At 45.0% G+C, this 9,755-nt stretch overlaps 1 protein-coding gene across 1 annotated transcript in view; it reads left to right on the top strand.

The window, feature by feature from the left end:
• The first annotated feature begins 2,855 nt into the window (after positions 1-2,855).
• Positions 2,856-9,755, top strand: part of UCHL3 (ubiquitin C-terminal hydrolase L3) — a 41,538-nt gene continuing 34,638 nt past the window's right edge. The window contains exon 1 of the mRNA XM_077343971.1: positions 2,856-2,874. The gene's annotated coding sequence lies outside the window, so the exon portion shown is untranslated. The remainder of the gene's footprint in view (positions 2,875-9,755) is intronic.

Below are 9,755 nucleotides of genomic sequence, written 5' to 3'. Positions count from 1 at the left end.
ATAGGAATGCCAGCCTTCAGGTGGGACTTGGGGATCCGCTGAAATTATATTTTATGTCCATGCTACAGAGATCAGTTCCCCTGGATAAATTGGATGCTTATTGTACCCCACTGAGGTTCCTGACCTTCCCAAAACTCCAAATCTCAACATGGATCTCGCATCCCTCCCACATCATCCATCAGTAATTAGAGGGATTCTGGGAACCCTAGGATCAAAGCATCTCAAAATGCAATAAGGTTTTTAAAATTTATTAAAGTATTCATTACCCCCTCCCCTTTCCTCCTGGTTCAGGGTGGCTTACACACAGTTATAATTTGCATCAGCTATCTTGACCTTGCAGGAAAAGAGGGGCAAAAATATTGTAATCGATAAACAAATTATTACAGCTTAAACTCAAGCGGGTTAGTAACAGTACTGCGCTCCGAACAATGGACTAGATCAACGGTTTGGACTAGATCAGTGTGAGATTAGGTGGTTTAGAAGGCGCTTTTCTTGTTTTGCACAGGAACATCCATCTTCAATAGCACGCCGAAGGCGCCTTCTCCGGCATCCCAACCGTGATAAGTGACCTACATTAAGCCGGCAGTCAGGGCGGGACTGTCGGCTCGGGAGAACCCACGTAGGCAAGAATGGCGGGGGGGGGGTAGATTAACGAGAGTGCTAAGATGCCCAGCAGTGTCTTCCTTCCCTTCCACACCCATATTTTATTTTATGAGGAGAACAAACCAACATGTGTTGGGAAAGGAATGAGGAAGAGAACTAGAAAGGGGGGCAAAACTATAATTGTGTCCCCCTTCATGTTTACACTTGGTGCCGCCCACGCCGCGAGTTTAAACGGAGGCGAGGGGGCGGAGCAGGCGATTCGCGAAGGGCGGAGGGAGGGGGGAGAGCGAGCTGTCAGGAGACGAGCGAGCTGTCGGGAGTCGGGCGCGGCGGTGCGCGTGCGCGAGAGGGAGCCGCCCCTTCTTTCTTGTGGCTCTTTCGCTACAGACGCCGAAGCGGCGAGATGGACCCGCATCGTTGGCTGCCCCTGGAGGCGAACCCGGATGTGAGAGGAGGGGGATACATTGGAGGGGAGTGGGGTGGAGAAGGGAAAGTGCTTTTGGCAGGCGGGGGGTGGGAGGTCGAAGTGGGAGGGGCAGGTATGGTGGGGGTGGACAATGCAAGTTATGGGGAGGGGGGCTCTTTGCTACTCCCCCACGTGAGGTCTTTCTGGGGAAGGTTCATTTATTGCATCTGAGAACATCCACTAAGTTGCAATAGATCTTGTAAGTCGTTGGGGTGCCACCAGGTTCCAGTTCAGGTCAAGGCAATGAAGGGTGGACTCTGGTTAGTACCTGAATGGGAGACCACCGAGGAAAAACAGGGTTGCTATTGCAGAGGCTGCCCTCTGCTGCTCTCTTGCCTTGGAAACCCTTGAGGGATTCTCATAAGTTGCTTGTGATTTAATGGCATGATTTATTATACTATGTTTATATACATAATATATGTGTGTGTGTATATATATGGACACACACAAAATAATAGTAATATTAAAAGAACAAGGCTTGAGTCCAGTGGCCCCTTTAAGACCGAAGTTTTCTTCAAAGTATAAGCTTTTGTATGCAAGCACACTTCTTTAGGAAGCTCAATTATTATTATGAAACTTATTATACTTATCTTCCACCCCATCTCCTGAGACTCGGGGTGAATTACATCACAATAAGATCACATATTGAAATAAAAGTACAAATAACATATAAAAATCCTAAATTTATGCAATCAGAATCTGAAGGGAGGGCAGGGAAATAAATAAAATAGAATAAAATAAATTTTATCTGTCTTAAAAGGGCCACTGGAATCCAACCTTGTTTTGCTGCTTCAGACCAACTTGGCTACCCACCTGAACACAAAATACAAGTCTGCCTTGGAAAGGGTCTCATGAGAGGGATCCTTTGAGCAGACCAAAAATGATTATTTGCAGTTCGGAATTTTCCCTTTAGCGGAGAGTTATTGTCCGGAGTGAGAAGATTGGGACAGAGAGCTGTCAAAGTCAGCTGCTGTAGGCTGGAGCTTTCTTCTGTTGGTACAATGAAAGACTCCTCATTTGGCAGTAATTTTAGGCAGGTGATATGAAAACAAACAGGCACCTGGGTCAAGGAGCTGTGGAATGCAGGAAGTACCGGATGAAACATGACTATGTAAAATTAAAATCTAATCAAGTTTAATGGAGGCCACTTAGTATATCTTGTTGACACACATTTAGGAGTCTAGTTGACAATGGAGTTAGATGGGGGAATATCATAAATTGTAAAGATAGCTAAACACTTGGAATAAGTGAGAAATCTGGAGTCATTGTTCAAGCTGCCAACACGACAAGATAATGTGTATCAGGTTAGATTTATTTCACTGCTACTCACTTTGTTGAGGCAAGCTGTCTCCAGGCCATATATGAAGAGTGGAATATAAGTCATTTAATTAAAATGATAAATTGAAGAATGCATAAGATGGCTTACAATAAAAGATCTTAAACCTTTCAGTCAGAGATCTTTAGTGGGAGAACAGTGGCAATCATACCGACTATGCCAATGTTAACAAACACAATCAACAGTAATAGAAAAGCAATAAAACTGGAGATCTTGAGGTAGACAGCTGGAAACTCTTTCTTACTTCTGCATTATTTGTTTACGTTGTTGGGGTTTATAAAATTGATGATGACTTGGCCAAACAGCAACAAAAAGTCTGCAAGTTTTTGAGTGCTGAGCTCACTGTTTTCTTATATTTTGGTCAACCTCAATGAAAGGTATTGCGTGGCTTTTGTTTAGATTTTGCTTTGGACCAATGCAGCTGCCTTCAACCTCTGTTTTCTGTTCTTTTTTTCAGGTCACGAATCAGGTGAGCAGCTCTCTCCCCCCCCCACACACACACCTCTTTTAGTTTCTTCTTTAAACAGTGATGCATCTGTCTCTTGGCGCTTGTGCTCTTCCATGGTTTTTCAAACAAAGGGAGCTTCTGCATCTACCTTTCAACCCTTCCACAAAAATTGCACTCCTGCCAGTCTTTGAAGGGAAGGCTTTTGGGGTACCTAATTTTGTGGAACGCAGTTCAGATGCAAACAAAACAGGCAAGCATCAGGACAATGTAAGCCTATTGAGGCATTTTTGCATAAGATGCTAAAGCCAGTATTTGATTCCCCACCCTACCCCATCAGAATGAGCCCTTAACTGAGCTCATACATGGAAGATTAATGTAAAATTTAATTTTGCTCTCTGGGTGCATGAATGAATGTTGTAGGTCGTGCTATTTAAAAAGTGGCGTCAGCATCGCTTGTGAAACCTGCCTCTGTTCCTGGTGTAATTAAATTAGGATGTTTGTAAGAGGCTGACCTTTGAAATGATCTTCTTTCCCTTTAGGTGGGTGAATGATGATAACCCCCTTTTTAATGAGGTGGAAACTCTGGTTGTTGTCTAACGGTAGGGGTTACTTTACATTGACCTGAAACCCTAGTTGGTACAGAATACGTGGATTTTAAAACAACAGCAGGAAGAAAAATTCTAAATGAGTGCCTATCCTTTGATTATCCTAACCTGGATAGCCTAGGCTAGCCCTGATCTCATCTGATCTCAGAAGCATGGGAGACCAACAAGGAATAACAAACCACCTCTCTTACTTTGAAAACCCTACGGGGCAGTCAAAAGACGTCTGATTTGACAGCCAAAATAACAAATCATTTAATTATAAAGTACCTTATTTTGGACTTTTCTCTCGCTTTCTGTCTCCTATCAGTTTCGATCAACTTTTTTCGCAAATGGCTGCAGGTCACAGCAGTATAAAATAATATTAACAATAAAATACAGAATAAATAACAGTCTTTGGCTTGGTGTAGTGGTTGACTTCTAATCTGGCAAGTCAGGTTTGATTCCCTGCTCCTCCTCAGGCAGCCAGCTGGGTGATCTTGGGCTCATCCCAGCCCTGATAATGCTGTTCTGACCAAGCAGTTTTGTCAGAGCTTTCAGTCTCACCTCCCTCACAGGGTGTCTGTTGTGGGGAGAGGAAAGGGAAGGTGATTGTAAGCCACTTTGAGACTCTTTTCAGGCTGTGAAAAGTAGGGTACAAAAGCCAACTCTTCTTCTTCTTCCTTGGTGTTTTTAGAAGCCTACTATATTTAAACAGTCACAGGATCCTTGTTGTGAGGAGTGAAGGATGTAAGCTGCCTTGAGGCTCTTTCGGATAGTGAAAAGTGAGGTAGAAAAACAAGCCTGTTAATGCACTCAACAGCGAGGAGGACAAAAGTCCGTGCCTGTTCGGATAATCCCTAATAAAAGGCAGAGGAAATGACTGGGCAGGCTCTTGCTCAGTTTTATCAATGGCAGCAGGAAGTATTTAGCTCCCTGAATCCTGATTGGCCCAGGCTAGGCTGATCGTATCAGATCTCGGAAGCTAAGCAGGGTTGGCCCTGGTTAGTACTTGCGTGGGAGACCACCAAGGAAGTCCCACGTTGCTATGAAGAGGTAGACAATGGCAAAGCCACTTCTGTACACAGCTGGCTTTGACAACCCCTTAGGGCAACTTGAGGGCGGTCTTCTCCGCCAGTCTGTTCTCAAAGCTTGCACCTCTTGAATATCTGTCCTGGACCACCATCGGTCTTTCTAGGCCTGCTTCAATCCCTCCCCTAGCAAATGTATCAGGGCACAAGCTCTGAAGGACTTGGATCTTATTTCACGCTGGGCATGAAGCTGTGTTCTCCGGCAGCCCTCATCGCCCCAAGACTCTCTTCCTGCAGGTAAACTACGGAGGCTGTGACATGTCGTTTCTCCATTCTGCCACACCTGTCTCATCTTTCTGGTTTTGAGTCCTGTAGGACCAGTCCTCGGTGAGTCACGAGAAAAGGAAACGGGCTTCCTGGATGCTTAAGCAAGCTGATTGTCTTCTTCTGAGGGACAGTAATTAGAATTCAGGACCTAGTTTTTGTGGAAGGAAGGAAGGAATTTTTTGGAGGGGGGATTGGGCAAGCAGCAGCAGAAGGATGTAGCAGCTTGAAATCCCAAATGAAAATAAGGCTTCTGGCTGACCAGTTTTGGTGGGAACTGAGTTATTGAACCATTGGGAAGAGGGAATTCTGGATGAGTGTCCTTAGCCACCTGTCAAATTTGAGTGGAGAATGTGTCAGTCATTAGTGGAATGCTGGCTTTAGAAAAATCTTTCTTTTGCTGTCATAGGGCCAGGCTAGACGTAGAGTTGTCCTAGTGACTGCCACAAGGACGTCTCTGCCTTTCAAAAGTCCCTTTAAGATGCTGTGATTGCCTCATCTTATTGGGCCCACAGTGTGATGCTCTGTGCCTTATCAAGTGTTGAAACAGACAATTTTGGTGCTTGAGGACTAGCCCCTTAAAGCAGCCTTTCTTTACTTTACTGTTGAGAAACCTCTTCAGTCTTTGAGAACCCCCAGAAGTGGTGCGATTGTACAGAATATGGTTGGGAAGCATAGCTGTGGACACGCCCACTCTTCCCTCCCCCTCCAGGCCCATCATTGGCCATTTTGGGAAGGGGGGGGTCAACGTGACCATAATATACTCGTAAAGGTATCCCCTGTGCAAGCACCGGGTCATGTCTGACCCTTGGGGTGACGCCCTCCAGCGTTTTCATGGCAGACTCAATACGGGGTGGTTTGCCAGTGCCTTCCCCAGTCATTACCGTTTACCCCCCAGCAACATGGGTACTCATTTTACCGACCTCGGAAGGAATATAGTCATATCACGTGATAAATGTTTAACAAATTTAAAAAATATATTAAAAGATCATTAAATCCTATCCATTTGGGAAACCCTTCTAGGGCAGTCTTAAAAGCTGCCTCAAAGCTTTTAAAAATACTGGCCGCGTTCTTACTTCAGCCACGGGGACCGCAAGAGAGGGACCGAGAAGATAAACTAATGATGATTTCATAGTGGTGATTTCATAGTGGGTAAGTCTGCAGTGCTTGAAACCTGATGAGTCAGCATGCTTCCTTCATAATCCTTCTGTCCATGAGTCTCAAATAGATCTACCCAGGAGATGACCCCTTAACTTTGTTTTTCTTTCCGCACAGCAGAACTTGCTTACTTCCACGATCTTTCTGCCGTGACCGGGTATAGCAGACGTCTTTCTCTGCCTGCCTGTATTCCCCTTTCCTTGCCTGTTTCTTCATATCGATCCGATTACTGTGTCATATCGCAGCCTGATAACCAAACAGCCACCTGATCTCCTTTGGCAAGCCCAAATTGCTGTGGACGAGGGACTGTTCTCCGCCCCGCCTTCTGACCAACAGTGCTGTGATACTTGACGGCAGCTGCTGTTCTTCCCACCCCTGGCCCTCAAGCCTTGCAAGGTCAGAGATGGAGCAGGCGTGCTACCACAGTGCCGCTTTCCAAATCCCTGCAGCTGTCCTTAGTGGCAGAAGGGGTGTGTGTGTGTGTGACCAGCTGTTGCCATAGCTCAGTGTGGTGCCGTCCCACCCCCCAAGCGGGAGAGGATTACGTAGATCTTGTATGTTCTTCCTTGAAATTTGTTGCGAGTTTTATTAAATATGGAATTTTTATTATTGTAAGCCACCACGAGTCCCTGGAGAGTGGTGGGATATAAATCTAAAAATAAATAATATATCGATTGGCCAGGGTTGCTTACGTGGAATTTCAAAAAAATGCACAAATCCTATGCACCAAAAGCAATGGCCTCAAATAGTTTCAGAAGCGGACATTGCGAGAAAAGCATCTATTTATTTTATTTATTATAAAAGGTAAAGGTAAAGGTATCCCCTGTGCAAGCACTGGGTCATGTCTGACCCTTGGGGTGACGCCCTCTAGCGTTTTCATGGCAGACTCAATACGGGGTGGTTTGCCAGTGCCTTCCCCAGTCATTACCGTTTACCCCCCAGCAAGCTGGGTACTCATTTTACCGACCTCGGAAGGATGGAAGGCTGAGTCAACCTTGAGCCGGCTGCTGGGATTGAACTCTCAGCCTCATGGGCAAAGCTTTCAGACGGCTGCCTTACCACTCTGCGCCACAAGAGGCTCTTTATTTATTATAGGGTGGTGTTTATTGTTTTGGATGTATTTCAAATTGCATTTTAATATGCTGTAAATGGCTCCGAGCCTCTTCACAGAGAGGGGCAGTCTGTAAACTTAAGAAACAATGATTATAATAATGATAATAGCACAGAAAGGAGATCTGTTTGGCAGCCTGGCACGGGAAGTACGGAGGTAGATTACCATTTCCTGCCTCCGTGTTATGACCCCTAGTGTTCCTTGGAGGAACTGCCACCCGAACCCTTGGAGGTCTCCCATCTATACACTAGCCAGGGTTCTGACATTGGAATGAGCTCCAGTACAGTAAAATTTTAGTTCAGGATTTCACATGCCAGACAGTACCCTGAAGAAGGGCACCGTTGCTACGAGAGCTGTGTCTTGTGTGTGCCTCCATCCCTGGGCATTCAGAACAATGGAACTTCAGAGGTCCTGGGTATGGATAGGGGCAGTGTTTTATTGCGGGGGGAGTAAGAGAAGGCAATTATAAGCCACCTTGAAACAAAATTTTATTTCTTTGTAATTAGAAATAAAGATTTCACAGTCTATATTTACATATTGTTTTTGTGGTTGATCACTATGCTTTAATTATGTTCAGTTTGTAACGATGAAAATACATCCTGCTTAGCAGATATTTACATTACGATTCATAACAGTGGCAAAATTACAGTTATGAAGTAGCAACAAAAATAATTTTATTGGTTGGGGGTCCCCACAACATGAGGAACTGTATAAAGAGGTCACGGCATTAGGAAGGTTGAGAACCACTGGCGTATACAGTGTGAACGTCATGATGATCTGCTGAGCTCCTGTAGTCTGGTCTCTAGAACTGGCTGCAGCGTAGTCCTGATATCTCTTGTGCGATCTGATGCGGGGCTGGGTTAAGCTTTAATTAAAGCTCCGAACCCTGATTTGTATGCAAAGGGGTTACATCCCTGAGCGTGGGAGATGCCCATAGTTTTGAAATCTGATTGAGATTTGAGATCCTGCTGTGAAGAGTCTGTTTTTCACAGTCTCAGCTAGAAATTATGAGTTTGCTGATTGCCGTGCCATAGCGAATAGCCTGGGGAGAACGACTATAGGGCTTGATTTGTGGCGCATGAAAGTCCTCATATTTTCAGTTGCCTCCAGGGCCAAGTTGATGTCAAACAATTCCAAATGGTTGCTGGTGTTTCCTGACACTCTGGAAACGTTCAGCAGGTTTTTATGCACTGGGGGAGTCTTCTTCATAATCAATTTACTTGCTTCTGTAGTGCAAGTGTTGACCTGTTTTCTGAATTACTACCGGTGGGTCAGTTCTCTTAGCAAACCTGATTGGAGTGTTTCCAGTGCTGGTCTGAAGCAGCACAACAAAGCGAAACCAGAGTCCAGTGGCACCTTTAAGACCAACAAAAGATTTATTCAAGGCATGAGCTTTCGAGTGCAAGCACTCGAAAGCTCACACCTTGAATAAATCTTTGTTGGTCTTAAAGGTGCCACTGGACTCTGGTTTTGATTGGTGTGTATTTGCCAGGTACCTGGCGTGGCTGCAGAGATGAGGTTTTAAGTTGATATAAGAATGAATGAAGCCCAACCATTTTGCTTGGTGGTGGCATGCTAGTGATTTTTTAGAGGGGTTGAATTTGAGGGCTATGCCTCTGCTAAAGGATAAAATTCAATAAAATTCAGGAAAATATTTAAAACAGGCTGAAGTTACTCTGAATGTAGGCTGCCTTTTGTGAGATCAATTGCACACTGAAGTGACAGACCCCCTCCTCCCTTCCAGAGCTGTACTTTGAAGGCATGCCTTGCCTTTCCGCTGAAGGAGTAGCCTTGGCACTCTTGAGAATCAAGGAGGAGTCCATCCAGTGGTAATAAAAGCTTAAAAACTCTGGAATTTAACAGCCAGTTTCTGCCCTTCTTGGCGATCCCCCGGAACATGCCGCTTCCATCTGAATTCAGGCTGTGGGATAAGAGACTTGACCATCCTCTGAGATTTCTGAACCTTGTTTGAAGAAGTGTCATTTAAACCCCTCAATTTGTCTCTTCCTATTTCTGGTTGACACGATAGACCAAATTAAAGGGGATTTAGGGGAAAGGGACGGACTTAGCCCTGTTCATGGTAGAAGGCGTGTTCCTGTTAAAGTCTGTGATGTTTGACAGTAGGATCTGCAGCTCCCCCTCCCTTTATAAGGATCTAGCACTCTTACATGCATACATCTCAGGTAAAGTATGTCAGGTGTTCTAGAAACAGCAACCGCGGAGAAGTGGTTTCTTTTTTAGTAGAGTAATTGTTGTGACCTTTGTCATCTCACCAGAGTTTAAAAGTCCTCGAAATCGCCCAGTTACTTTTGCAGATAGTTGCATGTACGTAGCATGAGAAAGCCGGTTTGGCTTGCAGATGTTTACTCAAAAACTTCTGTGCCACCTCTTAGGTGACCCGCTGGAGATGGCTTACAATTGAGACCAGGGCTGATTCTGCACTTTGTTTATTCTGTTGTGGATCCTGCTGAATTCAGATCGATTTGAACTCGGGTCTTCCTCTATCCCCCCATTGAAACAGAAAAGTGTTCTGCACGTGATTAGGGAAGCTCAGAAGGGGGGAGCTAAGTGCAGCAGGAGCCTCTTTCTTTCTTTTCTTGAAGCGGGCGGGGAGAGGATTGGAGACAGCAAAGGAAGAGGAATATATCCAAGAAGCAATGCTGAGAGAAGTTAGGGCTTCCTCTTTAAGGGAAACCT

This window comes from Paroedura picta, chromosome 6 (assembly GCF_049243985.1).
Source record: "Paroedura picta isolate Pp20150507F chromosome 6, Ppicta_v3.0, whole genome shotgun sequence".
NCBI lineage: Eukaryota > Metazoa > Chordata > Lepidosauria > Squamata > Gekkonidae > Paroedura > Paroedura picta.
The sequence above is the reverse complement of the archived record's forward strand: the minus strand, read 5'-3'. Positions and strand labels throughout refer to the sequence as shown.